Source organism: Triturus cristatus, chromosome 8 (genome assembly GCF_964204655.1).
Source record: "Triturus cristatus chromosome 8, aTriCri1.1, whole genome shotgun sequence".
Classification (NCBI taxonomy): Eukaryota; Metazoa; Chordata; class Amphibia; order Caudata; family Salamandridae; genus Triturus; species Triturus cristatus.
Genome location: NC_140591.1, coordinates 57,470,971 through 57,496,429, shown reverse-complemented (window position 1 = coordinate 57,496,429; position 25,459 = coordinate 57,470,971). Strand labels below are relative to the sequence as shown.

Genomic DNA, 25,459 nt, shown 5'->3' with positions numbered 1-25,459 from the left:
TAGCACCATATTACACAGAGGTATTTGGCCTGAGTAGGTAAGCTATGTCATCTGAATACTGAAATCTGTGTTCAAGGAGAAGTGGAAGCTGATGCAGACAAGAGTTTACTTTAGAAAAAAGCATGAAATAGGAAACATTTGTAGTCGAAGCTGAATGCAAGAGAGGTGGAAGCAAATTTAGAAGGAGGACAGAAAGACAATTCTATGTTTAATTGATCATGTTGTCGATCAGTTGATCAAATATTTTGATAAATAAAGAAAGAAAAACTTGAGCTGATACCAAGAAATATTTTGTGACAAGCAAGAAACCTCTCAGACTTTTCCGAAACCCAGCATTGAACAAGGGACTTTTAGATTTTCAATCTAACACTCTCCCAACTGAGCTATTTCATCCAGCTGGCCATTTTGGCTTTCTGTTGTATTTTTGATAATTGTTAAAGATAAATGCAGACCCTGGTCATTCTATCTGCATGTGCAGTTATGTGTTAATTTGTCCAATATTATTCAGCAGCTAAATTGGTCTGATGGGTGAATTTCCTTTTTAGGAGCCAAGTTAGTTAGAAGATGTTTGTAAACTATGAATGGACTTATACTCAGACACACAGACCTATATGGCGAGGGTAGGCAAACTAGGTCATCTGACTACTAACAGTTTTGTATAAGGGGAACTCGAGGCTGATGCAGGCAAAGCTTTACTTTCAATTAAAGGAAGAATTGGCAAATAAAGCAGGTAAAGTTGAATACAAGAGAGGTGGAAGCAAGTTTGACAGAAAGACAGAATGTAAAAAATATGTTGAAATGGTTGTCTTATCGATCAGCTTGATAAAAGGTTTTGATCATTATAAACAACGTCAATATGAGTTGACTCCAAATAGCATTTGTGGCATGCAAAGCAGAAGTTCAAAATGTGCAAAACCCGGGATTGAACCAGGGACCTTTAGATCTTCAGTCTACTGCTCTCCCAACTGAGCTATTTCATCCAGCTGGCAATTTTGGCTTTCTGTTGTATTTTTTATAATTGTTAAAGATAAATGCAGAACCTGGTCACTCTATCTGCATGTGCAGTTATGTGTTAAATTGTCCAGTATTATTCAGTAGCTAAATTGGTCTGATGGGTGAATTTCCTTTTTAGGAGCCAAGTTAGTTAGATGATGTTTGTAAACTATGAATGGACTTATACTCAGAAACACAGACCTATATGGCGAGGGTCGGCAAGCTAGGTCATCTGGCTACTAACAGTTTTGTATAAGGGGAACTGGAGGCTGATGCAGGCAAAGCTTTACTTTCAATTAAAGTAAGAATTGGGAAATAAAGGAGGCAAAGTTGAATACAAGAGAGGTGGAAGCAAGTTTGAAAGAAAGACAGAAAGTAAATAATATGTTGAATTAATTGTATTGTCGATTATCTTGATAAAAGGTTTTGATCATTATAAACAAAGTCAATATGAGTTGACTCAAAATAGTCTTTGCAGCATGCAAAGCAGAAGTTCAAAATGTGCCGAAACCCGGGATCGAACAAGGGACCTTTAGATCTTCCGTCTAACGCTCTCCCAACTGAGCTATATCGGCCTGCCAGCAGCTATAGTATTCAGCCTCTTTTTTTGAACAATCCCAGAACAGAGATGCAGAACCTGGATTTTCAATCTGAGGTTAGAGCTGTGTTTTAATGTGTCCTGCATTGTTCAGCAGCTAACTGGTGAAATGGGTGAGTAGCGTTTTTGGGATAAATGTTAGGTCGTTTTTCTTTTAAAACTCTGAGTGGACCAGCACTGTATTACACAGACGTATGTCGCCTGAGTAGGTAAGCTATGTCATCTCAATACTGACAACTTTGTTCAAGGAGAAGTGAAAGCTGATGCAGACAAGAGTTTACTTTGAAAAAAGTATACAATGGGATAAATTCGTCATCAAAGCTGATGGCAAGAGAGGTGGAAGCAAGTTTAGAAGGAGGACAGAAAGACAACTTTTTGTTGAAGTTATCATGTTGTTGATCAGTTGATAAAATATTTTGAGAACTAAAGAAAAAAAAACTAGAGCTGATTTCAAGAAATATTTTGCAAGAATGTAGGATCCCCTCGCACTGTGCTGAAAGTCAGGATTGAATCAGGTACCTTAATCTCTTCAGTCTAACGATCTCCCAACTGAGATATTTCAGCCAACAAGTCCCTGTGGCCTCCTGATGTATTATTAATAATTGTAGACGATACATACAGAACCTGGTCATTCTATTTTCGTTTATAGTTATGTGTTAAAGTGTCCAGTATCATTCAGCAGGTAACTTGGTCTGATGAGTGAATATCCTTTTTAGGGGACAAGGTAGGTATAATTTTTTTTTCTAAACTCTGAATTGACTTATACTCTGAAACACAGACCTATATGGCCAGGGTGTACAAGCTATGTCATCTGACTACTGACAGTTTTGTATAAGGGGAATTGGAGGCTGATGCAGGCAAAGCTTTACTTTAAAATAAAGCAAGAAGTTGCAAATAAATGAGGCATAGTTGAATACAAGAGAGGTGGAAGCAAGTTTGAAAGGAAGACAGAAAGTAAATAATATGTTGAATTGATTGTGTTGTTGATCAGATTGATAAAAGGTTTTGATAAAGAAGAGCGTTGATTTAACTCCAAACAGCTTTTGTGACATGAAAAGCAGAAGTTGAAATTGTGCCGAAACCCGGGATTGAACCAGTGACCTTTAGATCTTCAGTCTAACGCTCTCCCAACTGAGCTATTTCGGCCTGCTGGTAGTTTGGGTCTTCATCCTTTCTTTTAAACTTCCCAAGAAAAGAGATGCTCAACCTCATGCTAGAGCTATGTTTTAAGATGTCCTGTATCATTCATCAGTTAACGGGTGCAATAGGTAAATAGCATTTTTCGGATCCAGGTTAGGTAGCTTTTTTTTTTACTCTGAATGGACTAGCACCATATTACACAGAGGTATTTGGCCTGAGTAGGTAAGCTATGTCATCTGAATACTGAAATCTGTGTTCAAGGAGAAGTGGAAGCTGATGCAGACAAGAGTTTACTTTAGAAAAAAGCATGAAATAGGAAACATTTGTAGTCGAAGCTGAATGCAAGAGAGGTGGAAGCAAATTTAGAAGGAGGACAGAAAGACAATTCTATGTTTAATTGATCATGTTGTCGATCAGTTGATCAAATATTTTGATAAATAAAGAAAGAAAAACTTGAGCTGATACCAAGAAATATTTTGTGACAAGCAAGAAACCCCTCAGACTTTTCCGAAACCCAGCATTGAACAAGGGACTTTTAGATTTTCAATCTAACACTCTCCCAACTGAGCTATTTCATCCAGCTGGCCATTTTGGCTTTCTGTTGTATTTTTGATAATTGTTAAAGATAAATGCAGACCCTGGTCATTCTATCTGCATGTGCAGTTATGTGTTAATTTGTCCAATATTATTCAGCAGCTAAATTGGTCTGATGGGTGAATTTCCTTTTTAGGAGCCAAGTTAGTTAGAAGATGTTTGTAAACTATGAATGGACTTATACTCAGACACACAGACCTATATGGCGAGGGTAGGCAAACTAGGTCATCTGACTACTAACAGTTTTGTATAAGGGGAACTCGAGGCTGATGCAGGCAAAGCTTTACTTTCAATTAAAGGAAGAATTGGCAAATAAAGCAGGTAAAGTTGAATACAAGAGAGGTGGAAGCAAGTTTGACAGAAAGACAGAATGTAAAAAATATGTTGAAATGGTTGTCTTATCGATCAGCTTGATAAAAGGTTTTGATCATTATAAACAACGTGAATATGAGTTGACTCCAAATAGCATTTGTGGCATGCAAAGCAGAAGTTCAAAATGTGCAAAACCCGGGATTGAACCAGGGACCTTTAGATCTTCAGTCTACTGCTCTCCCAACTGAGCTATTTCATCCAGCTGGCAATTTTGGCTTTCTGTTGTATTTTTTATAATTGTTAAAGATAAATGCAGAACCTGGTCACTCTATCTGCATGTGCAGTTATGTGTTAAATTGTCCAGTATTATTCAGTAGCTAAATTGGTCTGATGGGTGAATTTCCTTTTTAGGAGCCAAGTTAGTTAGATGATGTTTGTAAACTATGAATGGACTTATACTCAGAAACACAGACCTATATGGCGAGGGTCGGCAAGCTAGGTCATCTGACTACTAACAGTTTTGTATAAGGGGAACTGGAGGCTGATGCAGGCAAAGCTTTACTTTCAATTAAAGGAAGAATTGGGAAATAAAGGAGGCAAAGTTGAATACAAGAGAGGTGGAAGCAAGTTTGAAAGAAAGACAGAAAGTAAATAATATGTTGAATTAATTGTATTGTCGATTATCTTGATCAAAGGTTTTGATCATTATAAACAAAGTCAATATGAGTTGACTCAAAATAGTCTTTGCAGCATGCAAAGCAGAAGTTCAAAATGTGCCGAAACCCGGGATCGAACCAGGGACCTTTAGATCTTCAGTCTAACGCTCTCCCAACTGAGCTATATCGGCCTGCCAGCAGCTATAGTATTCAGCCTCTTTTTTTGAACAATCCCAGAACAGAGATGCAGAACCTGGATTTTCAATCTGAGGTTAGAGCTGTGTTTTAATGTGTCCTGCATTGTTCAGCAGCTAACTGGTGAAATGGGTGAGTAGCGTTTTTGGGATAAATGTTAGGTTGTTTTTCTTTTAAAACTCTGAGTGGACCAGCACTGTATTACACAGACGTATGTCGCCTGAGTAGGTAAGCTATGTCATCTCAATACTGACAACTTTGTTCAAGGAGAAGTGAAAGCTGATGCAGACAAGAGTTTACTTTGAAAAAAGTATACAATGGGATAAATTCGTCATCAAAGCTGATGGCAAGAGAGGTGGAAGCAAGTTTAGAAGGAGGACAGAAAGACAACTTTTTGTTGAAGTTATCATGTTGTTGATCAGTTGATAAAATATTTTGAGAAATAAAGAAAAAAAAACTAGAGCTGATTTCAAGAAATATTTTGCAAGAATGTAGGATCCCCTCGCACTGTGCTGAAAGTCAGGATTGAATCAGGTACCTTAAGCTCTTCAGTCTAACGATCTCCCAACTGAGATATTTCAGCCAACAAGTCCCTGTGGCCTCCTGATGTATTATTAATAATTGTAGACGATACATACAGAACGTGGTCATTCTATTTTCATTTATAGTTATGTGTTAAAGTGTCCAGTATCATTCAGCAGGTAACTTGGTCTGATGAGTGAATATCCTTTTTAGGGGACAAGGTAGGTAGAATTTTTTTTTCTAAACTCTGAATTGACTTATACTCTGAAACACAGACCTATATGGCCAGGGTGTACAAGCTATGTCATCTGACTACTGACAGTTTTGTATAAGGGGAATTGGAGGCTGATGCAGGCAAAGCTTTACTTTAAAATAAAGCAAGAAGTTGCAAATAAATGAGGCATAGTTGAATACAAGAGAGGTGGAAGCAAGTTTGAAAGGAAGACAGAAAGTAAATAATATGTTGAATTGATTGTGTTGTTGATCAGATTGATAAAAGGTTTTGATAAAGAAGAGCGTTGATTTAACTCCAAACAGCTTTTGTGACATGAAAAGCAGAAGTCGAAATTGTGCCGAAACCCGGGATTGAACCAGGGACCTTTAGATCTTCAGTCTAACGCTCTCCCAACTGAGCTATTTCGGCCTGCTGGTAGTTTGGGTCTTCATCCTTTCTTTTAAACTTCCCAAGAAAAGAGATGCTCAACCTCATGCTAGAGCTATGTTTTAAGATGTCCTGTATCATTCATCAGTTAACGGGTGCAATAGGTAAATAGCATTTTTCGGATCCAGGTTAGGTAGCTTTTTTTTTTACTCTGAATGGACTAGCACCATATTATACAGAGGTATTTGGCCTGAGTAGGTAAGCTATGTCATCTGAATACTGAAATCTGTGTTCAAGGAGAAGTGGAAGCTGATGCAGACAAGAGTTTACTTTAGAAAAAAGCATGAAATAGGAAACATTTGTAGTCGAAGCTGAATGAAAGAGAGGTGGAAGCAAATTTAGAAGGAGGACAGAAAGACAATTCTATGTTGAATTGATCATGTTGTCGATCAGTTGATCAAATATTTTGATAAATAAAGAAAGAAAAACTTGAGCTGATACCAAGAAATACTTTGTGAGAAGCAAGAAACCCCTCAGACTTTTCCGAAACCCAGCATTGAACAAGGGACTTTTAGATTTTCAATCTAACACTCTCCCAACTGAGCTATTTCATCCAGCTGGCCATTTTGGCTTTCTGTTGTATTTTTGATAATTGTTAAAGATAAATGCAGACCCTGGTCATTCTATCTGCATGTGCAGTTATGTGTTAAATTGTCCAATATTATTCAGCAGCTAAATTGGTCTGATGGGTGAATTTCCTTTTTAGGAGCCAAGTTAGTTAGAAGATGTTTGTAAACTATGAATGGACTTATACTCAGACACACAGACCTATATGGCGAGGGTAGGCAAACTAGGTCATCTGACTACTAACAGTTTTGTATAAGGGGAACTCGAGGCTGATGCAGGCAAAGCTTTACTTTCAATTAAAGGAAGAATTGGCAAATAAAGCAGGTAAAGTTGAATACAAGAGAGGTGGAAGCAAGTTTGACAGAAAGACAGAATGTAAAAAATATGTTGAAATGGTTGTCTTATCGATCAGCTTGATAAAAGGTTTTGATCATTATAAACAACGTCAATATGAGTTGACTCCAAATAGCATTTGTGGCATGCAAAGCAGAAGTTCAAAATGTGCCTAAACCCGGGATTGAACCAGGGACCTTTAGATCTTCAGTCTACTGCTCTCCCAACTGAGCTATTTCATCCAGCTGGCAATTTCGGCTTTCTGTTGTATTTTTTATAATTGTTAAAGATAAATGCAGAACCTGGTCACTCTATCTGCATGTGCAGTTATGTGTTAAATTGTCCAGTATTATTCAGTAGCTAAATTGGTCTGATGGGTGAATTTCCTTTTTAGGAGCCAAGTTAGTTAGATGATGTTTGTAAACTATGAATGGACTTATACTCAGAAACACAGACCTATATGACGAGGGTCGGCAAGCTAGGTCATCTGACTACTAACAGTTTTGTATAAGGGGAACTGGAGGCTGATGCAGGCAAAGCTTTACTTTCAATTAAAGGAAGAATTGGGAAATAAAGGAGGCAAAGTTGAATACAAGAGAGGTGGAAGCAAGTTTGAAAGAAAGACAGAAAGTAAATAATATGTTGAATTAATTGTATTGTCGATTATCTTGATAAAAGGTTTTGATCATTATAAACAAAGTCAATATGAGTTGACTCAAAATAGTCTTTGTGGCATGCAAAGCAGAAGTTCAAAATGTGCCGAAACCCGGGATCGAACCAGGGACCTTTAGATCTTCAGTCTAACGCTCTCCCAACTGAGCTATTTCGGCCTGCCAGCAGCTATAGTATTCAGCCTCTTTTTTTGAACAATCCCAGAACAGAGTTGCAGAACCTGGATTTTCAATCTGAGGTTAGAGCTGTGTTTTAATGTGTCCTGCATTGTTCAGCAGCTAACTGGTGAAATGGGTGAGTAGCGTTTTTGGGATAAATGTTAGGTCATTTTTCTTTTAAAACTCTGAGTGGACCAGCACTGTATTACACAGACGTATGTCGCCTGAGTAGGTAAGCTATGTCATCTCAATACTGACAACTTTGTTCAAGGAGAAGTGAAAGCTGATGCAGACAAGAGTTTACTTTGAAAAAAGTATAAAATGGGATAAATTCGTCATCAAAGCTGATGGCAAGAGAGTTGGAAGCAAGTTTAGAAGGAGGACAGAAAGACAACTTTTTGTTGAAGTTATCATGTTGTTGATCAGTTGATAAAATATTTTGAGAAATGAAGAAAAAAAAACTAGAGCTGATTTCAAGAAATATTTTGCAAGAATGTAGGATCCCCTCGCACTGTGCTGAAAGTCAGGATTGAATCAGGTACCTTAAGCTCTTCAGTCTAACGAGCTCCCAACTGAGATATTTCAGCCAACAAGTCCCTGTGGCCTCCTGATGTATTATTAATAATTGTAGACGATACATACAGAACCTGGTCATTCTATTTTCCTTTACAGTGATGTGTTAAAGTGTCCAGTATCATTCAGCAGGTAACTTGGTCTGATGAGTGAATATCCTTTTTAGGGGACAAGGTAGGTAGAATTTTTTTTTCTAAACTCTGAATTGACTTATACTCTGAAACACAGACCTATATGGCCAGGGTGTACAAGCTATGTCATCTGACTACTGACAGTTTTGTATAAGGGGAATTGGAGGCTGATGCAGGCAAAGCTTTACTTTAAAATAAAGCAAGAAGTTGCAAATAAATGAGGCATAGTTGAATACAAGAGAGGTGGAAGCAAGTTTGAAAGGAAGGCAGAAAGTAAATAATATGTTGAATTGATTGTGTTGTTGATCAGATTGATAAAAGGTTTTGATAAAGAAGAGCGTTGATTTAACTCCAAACAGCTTTTGTGACATGAAAAGCAGAAGTTGAAATTGTGCCGAAACCTGGGATTGAACCAGGGACCTTTAGATCTTCAGTCTAACGCTCTCCCAACTGAGCTATTTCGTCCTGCTGGTAGTTTGGGTCTTCATCCTTTCCTTTAAACTTCCCAAGAAAATAGATGCTCAACCTCATGCTAGAGCTATGTTTTAAGATGTCCTGTATCATTCATCAGTTAACGGGTGCAATAGGTAAATAGCATTTTTCGGATCCAGGTTAGGTAGCTTTTTTTTTTACTCTGAATGGACTAGCACCATATTACACAGAGGTATTTGGCCTGAGTAGGTAAGCTATGTCATCTGAATACTGAAATCTGTGTTCAAGGAGAAGTGGAAGCTGATGCAGACAAGAGTTTACTTTAGAAAAAAGCATGAAATAGGAAACATTTGTAGTCGAAGCTGAATGCAAGAGAGGTGGAAGCAAATTTAGAAGGAGGACAGAAAGACAATTCTATGTTTAATTGATCATGTTGTCGATCAGTTGATCAAATATTTTGATAAATAAAGAAAGAAAAACTTGAGCTGATACCAAGAAATATTTTGTGAGAAGCAAGAAACCTCTCAGACTTTTCCGAAACCCAGCATTGAACAAGGGACTTTTAGATTTTCAATCTAACACTCTCCCAACTGAGCTATTTCATCCAGCTGGCCATTTTGGCTTTCTGTTGTATTTTTGATAATTGTTAAAGATAAATGCAGACCCTGGTCATTCTATCTGCATGTGCAGTTATGTGTTAATTTGTCCAATATTATTCAGCAGCTAAATTGGTCTGATGGGTGAATTTCCTTTTTAGGAGCCAAGTTAGTTAGAAGATGTTTGTAAACTATGAATGGACTGATACTCAGACACACAGACCTATATGCGAGGGTAGGCAAACTAGGTCATCTGACTACTAACAGTTTTGTATAAGGGGAACTCGAGGCTGATGCAGGCAAAGCTTTACTTTCAATTAAAGGAAGAATTGGCAAATAAAGCAGGTAAAGTTGAATACAAGAGAGGTGGAAGCAAGTTTGACAGAAAGACAGAATGTAAAAAATGTGTTGAAATGGTTGTCTTATCGATCAGCTTGATAAAAGGTTTTGATCATTATAAACAACGTCAATATGAGTTGACTCCAAATAGCATTTGTGGCATGCAAAGCAGAAGTTCAAAATGTGCCTAAACCCGGGATTGAACCAGGGACCTTTAGATCTTCAGTCTACTGCTCTCCCAACTGAGCCATTTCATCCAGCTGGCAATTTTGGCTTTCTGTTGTATTTTTTATAATTGTTAAAGATAAATGCAGAACCTGGTCACTCTATCTGCTTGTGCAGTTATGTGTTAAATTGTCCAGTATTATTCAGTAGCTAAATTGGTCTGATGGGTGAATTTCCTTTTTAGGAGCCAAGTTAGTTAGATGATGTTTGTAAACTATGAATGGACTTATACTCAGAAACACAGACCTATATGGCGAGGGTCGGCAAGCTAGGTCATCTGACTACTAACAGTTTTGTATAAGGGGAACTGGAGGCTGATGCAGGCAAAGCTTTACTTTCAATTAAAGGAAGAATTGGGAAATAAAGGAGGCAAAGTTGAATACAAGAGAGGTGGAAGCAAGTTTGAAAGAAAGACAGAAAGTAAATAATATGTTGAATTAATTGTATTGTCGATTATCTTGATAAAAGGTTTTGATCATTATAAACAAAGTCAATATGAGTTGACTCAAAATAGTCTTTGCAGCATGCAAAGCAGAAGTTCAAAATGTGCCGAAACCCGGGATCGAACCAGGGACCTTTAGACCTTCAGTCTAACGCTCTCCCAACTGAGCTATATCGGCCTGCCAGCAGCTATAGTATTCAGCCTCTTTTTTTGAACAATCCCAGAACAGAGATGCAGAACCTGGATTTTCAATCTGAGGTTAGAGCTGTGTTTTAATGTGTCCTGCATTGTTCAGCAGCTAACTGGTGAAATGGGTGAGTAGCGTTTTTGGGATAAATGTTAGGTCGTTTTTCTTTTAAAACTCTGAGTGGACCAGCACTGTATTACACAGACGTATGTCGCCTGAGTAGGTAAGCTATGTCATCTCAATACTGACAACTTTGTTCAAGGAGAAGTGAAAGCTGATGCAGACAAGAGTTTACTTTAGAAAAAAGCATGAAATAGGAAACATTTGTAGTCGAAGCTGAATGAAAGAGAGGTGGAAGCAAATTTAGAAGGAGGACAGAAAGACAATTCTATGTTGAATTGATCATGTTGTCGATCAATTGATCAAATATTTTGATAAATAAAGAAAGAAAAACTTGAGCTGATACCAAGAAATATTTTGTGAGAAGCAAGAAACCTCTCAGACTTTTCCGAAACCCAGCATTGAACAAGGGACTTTTAGATTTTCAATCTAACACTCTCCCAACTGAGCTATTTCATCCAGCTGGCCATTTTAGCTTTCTGTTGTATTTTTGATAATTGTTAAAGATAAATGCAGACCCTGGTCATTCTATCTGCATGCGCAGTTATGTGTTAAATTGTCCAATATTATTCAGCAGCTAAATTGGTCTGATGGGTGAATTTCCTTTTTAGGAGCCAAGTTAGTTAGAAGATGTTTGTAAACTATGAATGGACTTATACTCAGACACACAGACCTATATGGCGAGGGTAGGCAAACTAGGTCATCTGACTACTAACAGTTTTGTATAAGGGGAACTCAAGGCTGATGCAGGCAAAGCTTTACTTTCAATTAAAGGAAGAATTGGCAAATAAAGCAGGTAAAGTTGAATACAAGAGAGGTGGAAGCAAGTTTGACAGAAAGACAGAATGTAAAAAATATGTTGAAATGGTTGTCTTATCGATCAGCTTGATCAAAGGTTTTGATCATTATAAACAATGTCAATATGAGTTGACTCCAAATAGCATTTGTGGCATGCAAAGCAGAAGTTCAAAATGTGCCTAAACCCGGGATTGAACCAGGGACCTTTAGATCTTCAGTCTACTGCTCTCCCCACTGAGCTATTTCATCCAGCTGGCAATTTTGGATTTCTGTTGTATTTTTTATAATTGTTAAAGATAAATGCAGAACCTGGTCACTCTATCTGCATGTGCAGTTATGTGTTAAATTGTCCAGTATTATTCAGTAGCTAAATTGGTCTGATGGGTGAATTTCCTTTTTAGGAGCCAAGTTAGTTAGATGATGTTTGTAAACTATGAATGGACTTATACTCAGAAACAAAGACCTATATGGTGAGGGTCGGCAAGCTAGGTCATCTGACTACTAACAGTTTTGTATAAGGGGAACTGGAGGCTGATGCAGGCAAAGCTTTACTTTCAATTAAAGGAAGAATTGGGAAATAAAGGAGGCAAAGTTGAATACAAGAGAGGTGGAAGCAAGTTTGAAAGAAAGACAGAAAGTAAATAATATGTTGAATTAATTGTATTGTCGATTATCTTGATAAAAGGTTTTGATCATTATAAACAAAGTCAATATGAGTTGACTCAAAATAGTCTTTGTGGCATGCAAAGTAGAAGTTCAAAATGTGCCGAAACCCGGGATCAAACCAGGGACCTTTAGATCTTCAGTCTAACGCTCTCCCAACTGAGCTATTTCAGCCTGCCAGCAGCTATAGTATTCAGCCTCTTTTTTTGAACAATCCCAGAACAGAGATGCAGAACCTGGATTTTCAATCTGAGGTTAGAGCTGTGTTTTAATGTGTCCTGCATTGTTCAGCAGCTAACTGGTGAAATGGGTGAGTAGCGTTTTTAGGATAAATGTTAGGTCGTTTTTCTTTTAAAACTCTGAGTGGACCAGCACTGTATTACACAGACGTATGTCGCCTGAGTAGGTAAGCTATGTCATCTCAATACTGACAACTTTTTTTAAGGAGAAGTGAAAGCTGATGCAGACAAGAGTTTACTTTGAAAAAAGTCTAAAAACTGATAAATTCGTCATCAAAGCTGATGGCAAGAGATGTGGAAGCAAGTTTAGAAGGAGGACAGAAAGACAACTTTTTGTTGAAGTTATCATGTTGTTGATCAGTTGATAAAATATTTTGAGAAATAAAGAAAAAAAAACTAGAGCTGATTTCAAGAAATATTTTGCAAGAATGTAGGATCCCCTCGCACTGTGCCGAAACCCGGGATTGAACCATGGACCTTAATCTCTTCAGTCTAACGATCTCCCAACTGAGCTATTTCGGCCTGCCAGCACCTATAGTATTCAGCCTCTTTTTTTGAACAATCCCAGAACAGAGATGCAGAACCTGGATTTTCAATGTGAGGTTAGAGCTGTGTTTTCATGTGTCCTGCATTGTTCAGCAGCTAACTGGTGAAATGGGTGAGTAGCGTTTTTGGGATAAATGTTAGGTCGTTTTTCTTTTAAAACTCTGAGTGGACCAGCACTGTATTACACAGACGTATGTTGCCTGAGTAGGTAAGCTATGTCATCTCAATACTGACAACTTTGTTCAAGGAGAAGTGAAAGCTGATGCAGACAAGAGTTTACTTTGAAAAAAGTATAAAATGGGATAAATTCGTCATCAAAGCTGATGGCAAGAGAGGTGGAAGCAAGTTTAGAAGGAGGACAGAAAGACAACTTTTTGTTGAAGTTATCATGTTGTTGATCAGTTGATAAACTATTTTGAGAAATAAAGAAAAAAAAACTAGAGCTGATTTCAAGAAATATTTTGCAAGAATGTAGGATCCCCTCGCACTGTGCTGAAAGTCAGGATTGAATCAGGTACCTTAAGCTCTTCAGTCTAACGATCTCCCAACTGAGATATTTCAGCCAACAAGTCCCTGTGGCCTCCTGATGTATTATTAATAATTGTAGATGATACATACAGAACCTGGTCATTTTATTTTCGTTTATAGTTATGTGTTAAAGTGTCCAGTATCATTCAGCAGTTAACTTGGTCTGATGAGTGAATATCCTTTTTAGGGGACAAGGTAGGTAGAATTTTTTTTTCTAAACTCTGAATTGACTTATACTCTGAAACACACACCTATATGGCCAGGGTGTACAAGCTATGTCATCTGACTACTGACAGTTTTGTATAAGGGGAATTGGAGGCTGATGCAGGCAAAGCTTTACTTTAAAATAAAGCAAGAAGTTGCAAATAAATGAGGCATAGTTGAATACAAGAGAGGTGGAAGCAAGTTTGAAAGGAAGACAGAAAGTAAATATTATGTTGAATTGATTGTGTTGTTGATCAGATTGATAAAAGGTTTTGATAAAGAAGAGCGTTGATTTAACTCCAAACAGCTTTTGTGACATGAAAAGCAGAAGTTGAAATTGTGCCGAAACCCGGGATTGAACCAGGGACCTTTAGATCTTCAGTCTAACGCTCTCCCAACCGAGCTATTTCGGCCTGCTGGTAGTTTGGGTCTTCATCCTTTCTTTTAAACTTCCCAAGAAAATAGATGCTCAACCTCATGCTAGAGCTATGTTTTAAGATGTCCTGTATCATTCATCAGTTAACGGGTGCAATAGGTAAATAGCATTTTTCGGATTCAGGTTAGGTAGCTTTTGTTTTTTACTCTGAATGGACTAGCACCATATTACACAGAGGTATTTGGCCTGAGTAGGTAAGCTATGTCATCTGAATACTGAAATCTGTGTTCAAGGAGAAGTGGAAGCTGATGCAGACAAGAGTTTACTTTAGAAAAAAGCATGAAATAGGAAACATTTGTAGTCGGAGCTGAATGCAAGAGAGGTGGAAGCAAATTTAGAAGGAGGACAGAAAGACAATTCTATGTTGAATTGATCATGTTGTCGATCAGTTGATCAAATATTTTGATAAATAAAGAAAGAAAAACTTGAGCTGATACCAAGAAATATTTTGTGAGAAGCAAGAAACCTCTCAGACTTTTCCGAAACCCAGCATTGAACAAGGGACTTTTAGATTTTCAATCTAACACTCTCCCAATGGGGCTATTTCATCCAGCTGTCCATTTTGGCTTTCTGTTGTATTTTTGATAATTGTTAAAGATAAATGCAGACCCTGGTCATTCTATCTGCATGTGCAGTTATGTGTTAAATTGTCCAATATTAATCAGCAGCTAAATTGGTCTGATGGGTGAATTTCCTTTTTAGGAGCCAAGTTAGTTAGAAGATGTTTGTAAACTATGAATGGACTTATACTCAGACACACAGACCTATATGGCGAGGGTAGGCAAACTAGGTCATCTGACTACTAACAGTTTTGTATAAGGGGAACTCGAGGCTGATGCAGGCAAAGCTTTACTTTCAATTAAAGGAAGAATTGGCAAATAAAGCAGGTAAAGTTGAATACAAGAGAGGTGGAAGCAAGTTTGACAGAAAGACAGAATGTAAAAAATATGTTGAAATGGTTGTCTTATCGATCAGCTTGATAAAAGGTTTTGATCATTATAAACAACGTCAATATGAGTTGACTCCAAATAGCATTTGTGGCATGCAAAGCAGAAGTTCAAAATGTGCCTAAACCCGGGATTGAACCAGGGACCTTTAGATCTTTAGTCTACTGCTCTCCCAACTGAGCTATTTCATCCAGCTGGCAATTTTGGCTTGCTGTTGTATTTTTTATAATTGTTAAAGATAAATGCAGAACCTGGTCACTCTATCTGCATGTGCAGTTATGTGTAAAATTGTCCAGTATTATTCAGTAGCTAAATTGGTCTGATGGGTGAATTTCCTTTTTAGGAGCCAAGTTAGTTAGATGATGTTTGTAAACTATGAATGGACTTATACTCAGAAACACAGACCTATATGCCGAGGGTCGGCAAGCTAGGTCATCTGACTACTAACAGTTTTGTATAAGGGGAACTGGAGGCTGATGCAGGCAAAGCTTTACTTTCAATTAAAGGAAGAATTGGGAAATAAAGGAGGCAAAGTTGAATACAAGAGAGGTGGAAGCAAGTTTGAAAGAAAGACAGAAAGTAAATAATATGTTGAATTAATTGTATTGTCGATTATCTTGATAAAAGGTTTTGATCATTATAAACAAAGTCAATATGAGTTGACTCAAAATAGTCTTTGTGGCATGCAAAGCAGAAGTTCAAAATGTACCGAAACCCGGGATCTTTAGATCTTCAGTCTAACGCTCTCCCAACTGAGCTATTTCGGCCTGCCAGCAGCTCTAGTATTCAGCGTCTTTTTTTTAACAATCCCAGAACAGAGATGCAGAACCTGGATTTTCAATCTGAGGTTAGAGCTGTGTTTTAATGTGTCCTGCATTGTTCAGCAGCTAACTGGTGAAATGGGTGAGTAGAGTTTTTGGGATAAATGTTAGGTCGTTTTTCTTTTAAAACTCTGAGTGGACCAGCACTGTATTACACAGACGTATGTCGCCTGAGTAGGTAAGCTATGTCATCTCAATACTGACAACTTTGTTTAAGGAGAAGTGAAAGCTGATGCAGACAAGAGTTTACTTTAGAAAAAAGCATGAAATAGGAAACATTTGTAGTCGAAGCTGAATGAAAGAGAGGTGGAAGCAAATTTAGAAGGAGGACAGAAAGACAATTCTATGTTGAATTGATCATGTTGTCGATCAATTGATCAAATATTTTGATAAATAAAGAAAGAAAAACTTGAGCTGATACCAAGAAATATTTTGTGAGAAGCAAGAAACCTCTCAGACTTTTCCGAAACCCAGCATTGAACAAGGGACTTTTAGATTTTCAATCTAACACTCTCCCAACTGAGCTATTTCATCCAGCTGGCCATTTTAGCTTTCTGTTGTATTTTTGATAATTGTTAAAGATAAATGCAGACCCTGGTCATTCTATCTGCATGCGCAGTTATGTGTTAAATTGTCCAATATTATTCAGCAGCTAAATTGGTCTGATGGGTGAATTTCCTTTTTAGGAGCCAAGTTAGTTAGAAGATGTTTGTAAACTATGAATGGACTTATACTCAGACACACAGACCTATATGGCGAGGGTAGGCAAACTAGGTCATCTGACTACTAACAGTTTTGTATAAGGGGAACTCAAGGCTGATGCAGGCAAAGCTTTACTTTCAATTAAAGGAAGAATTGGCAAATAAAGCAGGTAAAGTTGAATACAAGAGAGGTGGAAGCAAGTTTGACAGAAAGACAGAATGTAAAAAATATGTTGAAATGGTTGTCTTATCGATCAGCTTGATCAAAGGTTTTGATCATTATAAACAATGTCAATATGAGTTGACTCCAAATAGCATTTGTGGCATGCAAAGCAGAAGTTCAAAATGTGCCTAAACCCGGGATTGAACCAGGGACCTTTAGATCTTCAGTCTACTGCTCTCCCCACTGAGCTATTTCATCCAGCTGGCAATTTTGGATTTCTGTTGTATTTTTTATAATTGTTAAAGATAAATGCAGAACCTGGTCACTCTATCTGCATGTGCAGTTATGTGTTAAATTGTCCAGTATTATTCAGTAGCTAAATTGGTCTGATGGGTGAATTTCCTTTTTAGGAGCCAAGTTAGTTAGATGATGTTTGTAAACTATGAATGGACTTATACTCAGAAACAAAGACCTATATGGTGAGGGTCGGCAAGCTAGGTCATCTGACTACTAACAGTTTTGTATAAGGGGAACTGGAGGCTGATGCAGGCAAAGCTTTACTTTCAATTAAAGGAAGAATTGGGAAATAAAGGAGGCAAAGTTGAATACAAGAGAGGTGGAAGCAAGTTTGAAAGAAAGACAGAAAGTAAATAATATGTTGAATTAATTGTATTGTCGATTATCTTGATAAAAGGTTTTGATCATTATAAACAAAGTCAATATGAGTTGACTCAAAATAGTCTTTGTGGCATGCAAAGTAGAAGTTCAAAATGTGCCGAAACCCGGGATCAAACCAGGGACCTTTAGATCTTCAGTCTAACGCTCTCCCAACTGAGCTATTTCAGCCTGCCAGCAGCTATAGTATTCAGCCTCTTTTTTTGAACAATCCCAGAACAGAGATGCAGAACCTGGATTTTCAATCTGAGGTTAGAGCTGTGTTTTAATGTGTCCTGCATTGTTCAGCAGCTAACTGGTGAAATGGGTGAGTAGCGTTTTTAGGATAAATGTTAGGTCGTTTTTCTTTTAAAACTCTGAGTGGACCAGCACTGTATTACACAGACGTATGTCGCCTGAGTAGGTAAGCTATGTCATCTCAATACTGACAACTTTTTTTAAGGAGAAGTGAAAGCTGATGCAGACAAGAGTTTACTTTGAAAAAAGTCTAAAAACTGATAAATTCGTCATCAAAGCTGATGGCAAGAGATGTGGAAGCAAGTTTAGAAGGAGGACAGAAAGACAACTTTTTGTTGAAGTTATCATGTTGTTGATCAGTTGATAAAATATTTTGAGAAATAAAGAAAAAAAAACTAGAGCTGATTTCAAGAAATATTTTGCAAGAATGTAGGATCCCCTCGCACTGTGCCGAAACCCGGGATTGAACCATGGACCTTAATCTCTTCAGTCTAACGATCTCCCAACTGAGCTATTTCGGCCTGCCAGCACCTATAGTATTCAGCCTCTTTTTTTGAACAATCCCAGAACAGAGATGCAGAACCTGGATTTTCAATGTGAGGTTAGAGCTGTGTTTTCATGTGTCCTGCATTGTTCAGCAGCTAACTGGTGAAATGGGTGAGTAGCGTTTTTGGGATAAATGTTAGGTCGTTTTTCTTTTAAAACTCTGAGTGGACCAGCACTGTATTACACAGACGTATGTTGCCTGAGTAGGTAAGCTATGTCATCTCAATACTGACAACTTTGTTCAAGGAGAAGTGAAAGCTGATGCAGACAAGAGTTTACTTTGAAAAAAGTATAAAATGGGATAAATTCGTCATCAAAGCTGATGGCAAGAGAGGTGGAAGCAAGTTTAGAAGGAGGACAGAAAGACAACTTTTTGTTGAAGTTATCATGTTGTTGATCAGTTGATAAACTATTTTGAGAAATAAAGAAAAAAAAACTAGAGCTGATTTCAAGAAATATTTTGCAAGAATGTAGGATCCCCTCGCACTGTGCTGAAAGTCAGGATTGAATCAGGTACCTTAAGCTCTTCAGTCTAACGATCTCCCAACTGAGATATTTCAGCCAACAAGTCCCTGTGGCCTCCTGATGTATTATTAATAATTGTAGATGATACATACAGAACCTGGTCATTTTATTTTCGTTTATAGTTATGTGTTAAAGTGTCCAGTATCATTCAGCAGTTAACTTGGTCTGATGAGTGAATATCCTTTTTAGGGGACAAGGTAGGTAGAATTTTTTTTTCTAAACTCTGAATTGACTTATACTCTGAAACACACACCTATATGGCCAGGGTGTACAAGCTATGTCATCTGACTACTGACAGTTTTGTATAAGGGGAATTGGAGGCTGATGCAGGCAAAGCTTTACTTTAAAATAAAGCAAGAAGTTGCAAATAAATGAGGCATAGTTGAATACAAGAGAGGTGGAAGCAAGTTTGAAAGGAAGACAGAAAGTAAATATTATGTTGAATTGATTGTGTTGTTGATCAGATTGATAAAAGGTTTTGATAAAGAAGAGCGTTGATTTAACTCCAAACAGCTTTTGTGACATGAAAAGCAGAAGTTGAAATTGTGCCGAAACCCGGGATTGAACCAGGGACCTTTAGATCTTCAGTCTAACGCTCTCCCAACCGAGCTATTTCGGCCTGCTGGTAGTTTGGGTCTTCATCCTTTCTTTTAAACTTCCCAAGAAAATAGATGCTCAACCTCATGCTAGAGCTATGTTTTAAGATGTCCTGTATCATTCATCAGTTAACGGGTGCAATAGGTAAATAGCATTTTTCGGATCCAGGTTAGGTAGCTTTTGTTTTTTACTCTGAATGGACTAGCACCATATTACACAGAGGTATTTGGCCTGAGTAGGTAAGCTATGTCATCTGAATACTGAAATCTGTGTTCAAGGAGAAGTGGAAGCTGATGCAGACAAGAGTTTACTTTAGAAAAAAGCATGAAATAGGAAACATTTGTAGTCGGAGCTGAATGCAAGAGAGGTGGAAGCAAATTTAGAAGGAGGACAGAAAGACAATTCTATGTTGAATTGATCATGTTGTCGATCAGTTGATCAAATATTTTGATAAATAAAGAAAGAAAAACTTGAGCTGATACCAAGAAATATTTTGTGAGAAGCAAGAAACCTCTCAGACTTTTCCGAAACCCAGCATTGAACAAGGGACTTTTAGATTTTCAATCTAACACTCTCCCAATGGGGCTATTTCATCCAGCTGTCCATTTTGGCTTTCTGTTGTATTTTTGATAATTGTTAAAGATAAATGCAGACCCTGGTCATTCTATCTGCATGTGCAGTTATGTGTTAAATTGTCCAATATTAATCAGCAGCTAAATTGGTCTGATGGGTGAATTTCCTTTTTAGGAGCCAAGTTAGTTAGAAGATGTTTGTAAACTATGAATGGACTTATACTCAGACACACAGACCTATATGGCGAGGGTAGGCAAACTAGGTCATCTGACTACTAACAGTTTTGTATAAGGGGAACTCGAGGCTGATGCAGGCAAAGCTTTACTTTCAATTAAAGGAAGAATTGGCAAATAAAGCAGGTAAAGTTGAATACAAGAGAGGTGGAAGCAAGTTTGACAGAAAGACAGAATGTAAAAAATATGTTGAAATGGTTGTCTTATCGATCAGCTTGATAAAAGGTTTTGATCATTATAAACAACGTCAATATGAGTTGACTCCAAATAGCATTTGTGGCATGCAAAGCAGAAGTTCAAAATGTGCCTAAACCCGGGATTGAACCAGGGACCTTTAGATCTTTAGTCTACTGCTCTCCCAACTGAGCTATTTCATCCAGCTGGCAATTTTGGCTTGCTGTTGTATTTTTTATAATTGTTAAAGATAAATGCAGAACCTGGTCACTCTATCTGCATGTGCAGTTATGTGTAAAATTGTCCAGTATTATTCAGTAGCTAAATTGGTCTGATGGGTGAATTTCCTTTTTAGGAGCCAAGTTAGTTAGATGATGTTTGTAAACTATGAATGGACTTATACTCAGAAACACAGACCTATATGCCGAGGGTCGGCAAGCTAGGTCATCTGACTACTAACAGTTTTGTATAAGGGGAACTGGAGGCTGATGCAGGCAAAGCTTTACTTTCAATTAAAGGAAGAATTGGGAAATAAAGGAGGCAAAGTTGAATACAAGAGAGGTGGAAGCAAGTTTGAAAGAAAGACAGAAAGTAAATAATATGTTGAATTAATTGTATTGTCGATTATCTTGATAAAAGGTTTTGATCATTATAAACAAAGTCAATATGAGTTGACTCAAAATAGTCTTTGTGGCATGCAAAGCAGAAGTTCAAAATGTACCGAAACCCGGGATCTTTAGATCTTCAGTCTAACGCTCTCCCAACTGAGCTATTTCGGCCTGCCAGCAGCTCTAGTATTCAGCGTCTTTTTTTTAACAATCCCAGAACAGAGATGCAGAACCTGGATTTTCAATCTGAGGTTAGAGCTGTGTTTTAATGTGTCCTGCATTGTTCAGCAGCTAACTGGTGAAATGGGTGAGTAGAGTTTTTGGGATAAATGTTAGGTCGTTTTTCTTTTAAAACTCTGAGTGGACCAGCACTGTATTACACAGACGTATGTCGCCTGAGTAGGTAAGCTATGTCATCTCAATACTGACAACTTTGTTTAAGGAGAAGTGAAAGCTGATGCAGACAAGAGTTTACTTTGAAAAAAGTATAAAATGGGATAAATTCGTCATCAAAGCTGATGGCAAGAGAGGTGGAAGCAAGTTTAGAAGGAGGACAGAAAGACAACTTTTTGTTGAAGTTATCATGTTGTTGATCAGTTGATAAAATATTTTGAGAAATAAAGAAAAAAAAACTAGAGCTGATTTCAAGAAATATTTTGCAAAAATATAGGATCCCCTCGCACTTTGCCGAAACCCGGGATTGAACCAGGGACCTTAATCTCTTCAGTCTAACGATCTCCCAACTGAGATATTTCAGCCAACAAGTTCCTGTGGCCTCCTGATGTATTATTAATAATTGTAGACGATACATACAGAACCTGGTCATTCTATTTTCGTTTATAGTTATGTGTTAAAGTGTCCAGTATCATTCAGCAGGTAACTTGGTCTGATGAGTGAGTATCCTTTTTAGGGGACAAGGTAGGTAAAAAATTTTTTTCTAAACTCTGAATTGACTTATACTCTGAAACACAGACCTATATGGCCAGGGTGTACAAGCTATGTCATCTGACTACTGACAGTTTTGTATAAGGGGAATTGGAGGCTGATGCAGGCTAAGCTTTACTTTAAAATAAAGCAAGAAGTTGCAAATAAATGAGGCATAGTTGAATACAAGAGAGGTGGAAGCAAGTTTGAAAGGAAGACAGAAAGTAAATAATATGTTGAATTGATTGTGTTGTTGATCAGATTGATAAAAGGTTTTGATAAAGAAGAGCGTTGATTTAACTCCAAACAGCTTTTGTGACATGAAAAGCAGAAGTTGAAATTGTGCCGAAACCCGGGATTGAACCAGGGACCTTTAGATCTTCAGTCTAACGCTCTCCCAACTGAGCTATTTCGGCCTGCTGGTTGTTTGGGTCTTCATCCTTTCTTTTAAACTTCCCGAGAAAATAGATGCTCAACCTCATGCTAGAGCTATGTTTTAAAATGTCCTGTATCATTCATCAGTTAACGGGTGCAATAGGTAAATAGCATTTTTCGGATCCAGGTTAGGTAGCTTTTTTTTTTACTCTGAATGGACTAGCACAATATTACACAGAGGTATTTGGCCTGAGTAGGTAAGCTATGTCATCTGAATACTGAAATCTGTGTTCAAGGAGAAGTGGAAGCTGATGCAGACAAGAGTTTACTTTACAAAAAAGCATGAAATAGGAAACATTTGTAGTCGAAGCTGAATGCAAGAGAGGTGGAAGCAAATTTAGTAGGAGGACAGAAAGACAATTCTATGTTGAATTTATCATGTTGTCGATCAGTTGATCAAATATTTTGATAAATAAAGAAAGAAAAACTTGAGCTGATACCAAGAAATATTTTGTGAGAAGCAAGAAACCTCTCAGACTTTTCCGAAACCCAGCATTGAACAAGGGACTTTTAGATTTTCAATCTAACACTCTCCCAACTGAGCTATTTCATCCAGCAGGCCATTTTGGCTTTCTGTTGTATTTTTGATAATTGTTAAAGATAAATGCAGACCCTGGTCATTCTATCTGCATGTGCAGTTATGTGTTAAATTGTCCAATATTATTCAGCAGCTAAATTGGTCTGATGGGTGAATTTCCTTTTTAGGAGCCAAGTTAGTTAGAAGATGTTTGTAAACTATGAATGGACTTATACTCAGACACACAGACCTATATGGCGAGGGTAGGCAAACTAGGTCATCTGACTACTAACAGTTTTGTATAAGGGGAACTCGAGGCTGATGCAGGCAAAGCTTTACTTTCAATTAAAGGAAGAATTGGCAAATAAAGCAGGTAAAGTTGAATACAAGAGAGGTGGAAGCAAGTTTGACAGAAAGACAGAATGTAAAAAATATGTTGAAATGGTTGTCTTATCGATCAGCTTGATAAAAGGTTTTGATCATTATAAACAACGTCAATATGAGTTGACTCCAAATAGCATTTGTGGCATGTAAAGCAGAAGTTCAAAATGTGCCTAAACCCAGAATTGAACCAGGGACCTTTAGATCTTCAGTCTACTGCTCTCCCAACTGAGCTATTTCATCCAGCTGGCAATTTTGGCTTTCTGTTGTATTTTTTATAATTGTTAAAGATAAATGCAGAACCTGGTCACTCTATCTGCTTGTGCAGTTATGTGTTAAATTGTCCAGTATTATTCAGTAGCTAAATTGGTCTGATGGGTGAATTTCCTTTTTAGGAGCCAAGTTAGTTAGATGATGTTTGTAAACTATGAATGGACTTATACTCAGAAACACAGACCTATATGGCGAGGGTCGGCAAGCTAGGTCATCTGACTACTAACAGTTTTGTATAAGGGGAACTGGAGGCTGATGCAGGCAAAGCTTTACTTTCAATTAAAGGAAGAATTGGGAAATAAAGGAGGCAAAGTTGAATACAAGAGAGGTGGAAGCAAGTTTGAAAGAAAGACAGAAAGTAAATAATATGTTGAATTAATTGTATTGTCGATTATCTTGATAAAAGGTTTTGATCATTATAAACAAAGTCAATATGAGTTGACTCAAAATAGTCTTTGCAGCATGCAAAGCAGAAGTTCAAAATGTGCCGAAACCCGGGATCGAACCAGGGACCTTTAGATCTTCAGTCTAACGCTCTCCCAAGTGAGCTATATCGGCCTGCCAGCAGCTATAGTATTCAGCCTCTTTTTTTGAACAATCCCAGAACAGAGATGCAGAACCTGGATTTTCAATCTGAGGTTAGAGCTGTGTTTTAATGTGTCCTGCATTGTTCAGCAGCTAACTGGTGAAATGGGTGAGTAGCGTTTTTGGGATAAATGTTAGGTCGTTTTTCTTTTAAAACTCTGAGTGGACCAGCACTGTATTACACAGACGTATGTCGCCTGAGTAGGTAAGCTATGTCATCTCAATACTGACAACTTTGTTCAAGGAGAAGTGAAAGCTGATGCAGACAAGAGTTTACTTTGAAAAAAGTATACAATGGGATAAATTCGTCATCAAAGCTGATGGCAAGAGAGGTGGAAGCAAGTTTAGAAGGAGGACAGAAAGACAACTTTTTGTTGAAGTTATCATGTTGTTGATCAGTTGATAAAATATTTTGAGAAATAAAGAAAAAAAAACTAGAGCTGATTTCAAGAAATATTTTGCAAGAATGTAGGATCCCCTCGCACTGTGCTGAAAGTCAGGATTGAATCAGGTACCTTAAGCTCTTCAGTCTAACGATCTCCCAACTGAGATATTTCAGCCAACAAGTCCCTGTGGCCTCCTGATGTATTATTAATAATTGTAGACGATACATACAGAACCTGGTCATTCTATTTTCGTTTATAGTTATGTGTTAAAGTGTCCAGTATCATTCAGCAGGTAACTTGGTCTGATGAGTGAATATCCTTTTTAGGGGACAAGGTAGGTAGAATTTTTTTTTCTAAACTCTGAATTGACTTATACTCTGAAACACAGACCTATATGGCCAGGGTGTACAAGCTATGTCATCTGACTACTGACAGTTTTGTATAAGGGGAATTGGAGGCTGATGCAGGCAAAGCTTTACTTTAAAATAAAGCAAGAAGTTGCAAATAAATGAGGCATAGTTGAATACAAGAGAGGTGGAAGCAAGTTTGAAAGGAAGACAGAAAGTAAATAATATGTTGAATTGATTGTGTTGTTGATCAGATTGATAAAAGGTTTTGATAAAGAAGAGTGTTGATTTAACTCCAAACAGCTTTTGTGACATGAAAAGCAGAAGTTGAAATTGTGCCGAAACCCGGGATTGAACCAGGGACCTTCAGATCTTCAGTCTAACGCTCTCCCAACTGAGCTATTTCAGCCTGCTGGTAGTTTGGGTCTTCATCCTTTCTTTTAAACTTCCCAAGAAAAGAGATGCTCAACCTCATGCTAGAGCTATGTTTTAAGATGTCCTGTATCATTCATCAGTTAACGGGTGCAATAGGTAAATAGCATTTTTCGGATCCAGGTTAGGTAGCTTTTTTTTTTACTCTGAATGGACTAGCACCATATTATACAGAGGTATTTGGCCTGAGTAGGTAAGCTATGTCATCTGAATACTGAAATCTGTGTTCAAGGAGAAGTGGAAGCTGATGCAGACAAGAGTTTACTTTAGAAAAAAGCATGAAATAGGAGACATTTGTAGTGGAAGCTGAATGAAAGAGAGGTGGAAGCAAATTTAGAAGGAGGACAGAAAGACAATTCTATGTTGAATTGATCATGTTGTCGATCAGTTGATCAAATATTTTGATAAATAAAGAAAGAAAAACTTGAGCTGATACCAAGAAATATTTTGTGAGAAGCAAGAAACCTCTCAGACTTTTCCGAAACCCAGCATTGAACAAGGGACTTTTAGATTTTCAAT

At 37.6% G+C, this 25,459-nt stretch overlaps 4 non-coding genes across 4 annotated transcripts; all 4 read right to left on the bottom strand.

The window, feature by feature from the left end:
* Positions 1 to 4,411: 4,411 nt before the first annotated feature.
* TRNAF-GAA (transfer RNA phenylalanine (anticodon GAA)) lies at positions 4,412 to 4,484 on the bottom strand. The gene has a single exon. It is a non-coding gene; the product is annotated as a tRNA-Phe (tRNA).
* Positions 4,485 to 5,580: 1,096 nt separating this feature from the next.
* Positions 5,581 to 5,653, bottom strand: TRNAF-GAA (transfer RNA phenylalanine (anticodon GAA)). Its single transcript has one exon. It is a non-coding gene; the product is annotated as a tRNA-Phe (tRNA).
* A 1,675-nt stretch (positions 5,654 to 7,328) lies between these two features.
* On the bottom strand, positions 7,329 to 7,401 carry TRNAF-GAA (transfer RNA phenylalanine (anticodon GAA)). The gene has a single exon. It is a non-coding gene; the product is annotated as a tRNA-Phe (tRNA).
* A 14,526-nt stretch (positions 7,402 to 21,927) lies between these two features.
* Positions 21,928 to 22,000, bottom strand: TRNAF-GAA (transfer RNA phenylalanine (anticodon GAA)). Its single transcript has one exon. It is a non-coding gene; the product is annotated as a tRNA-Phe (tRNA).
* Positions 22,001 to 25,459: the final 3,459 nt, after the last annotated feature.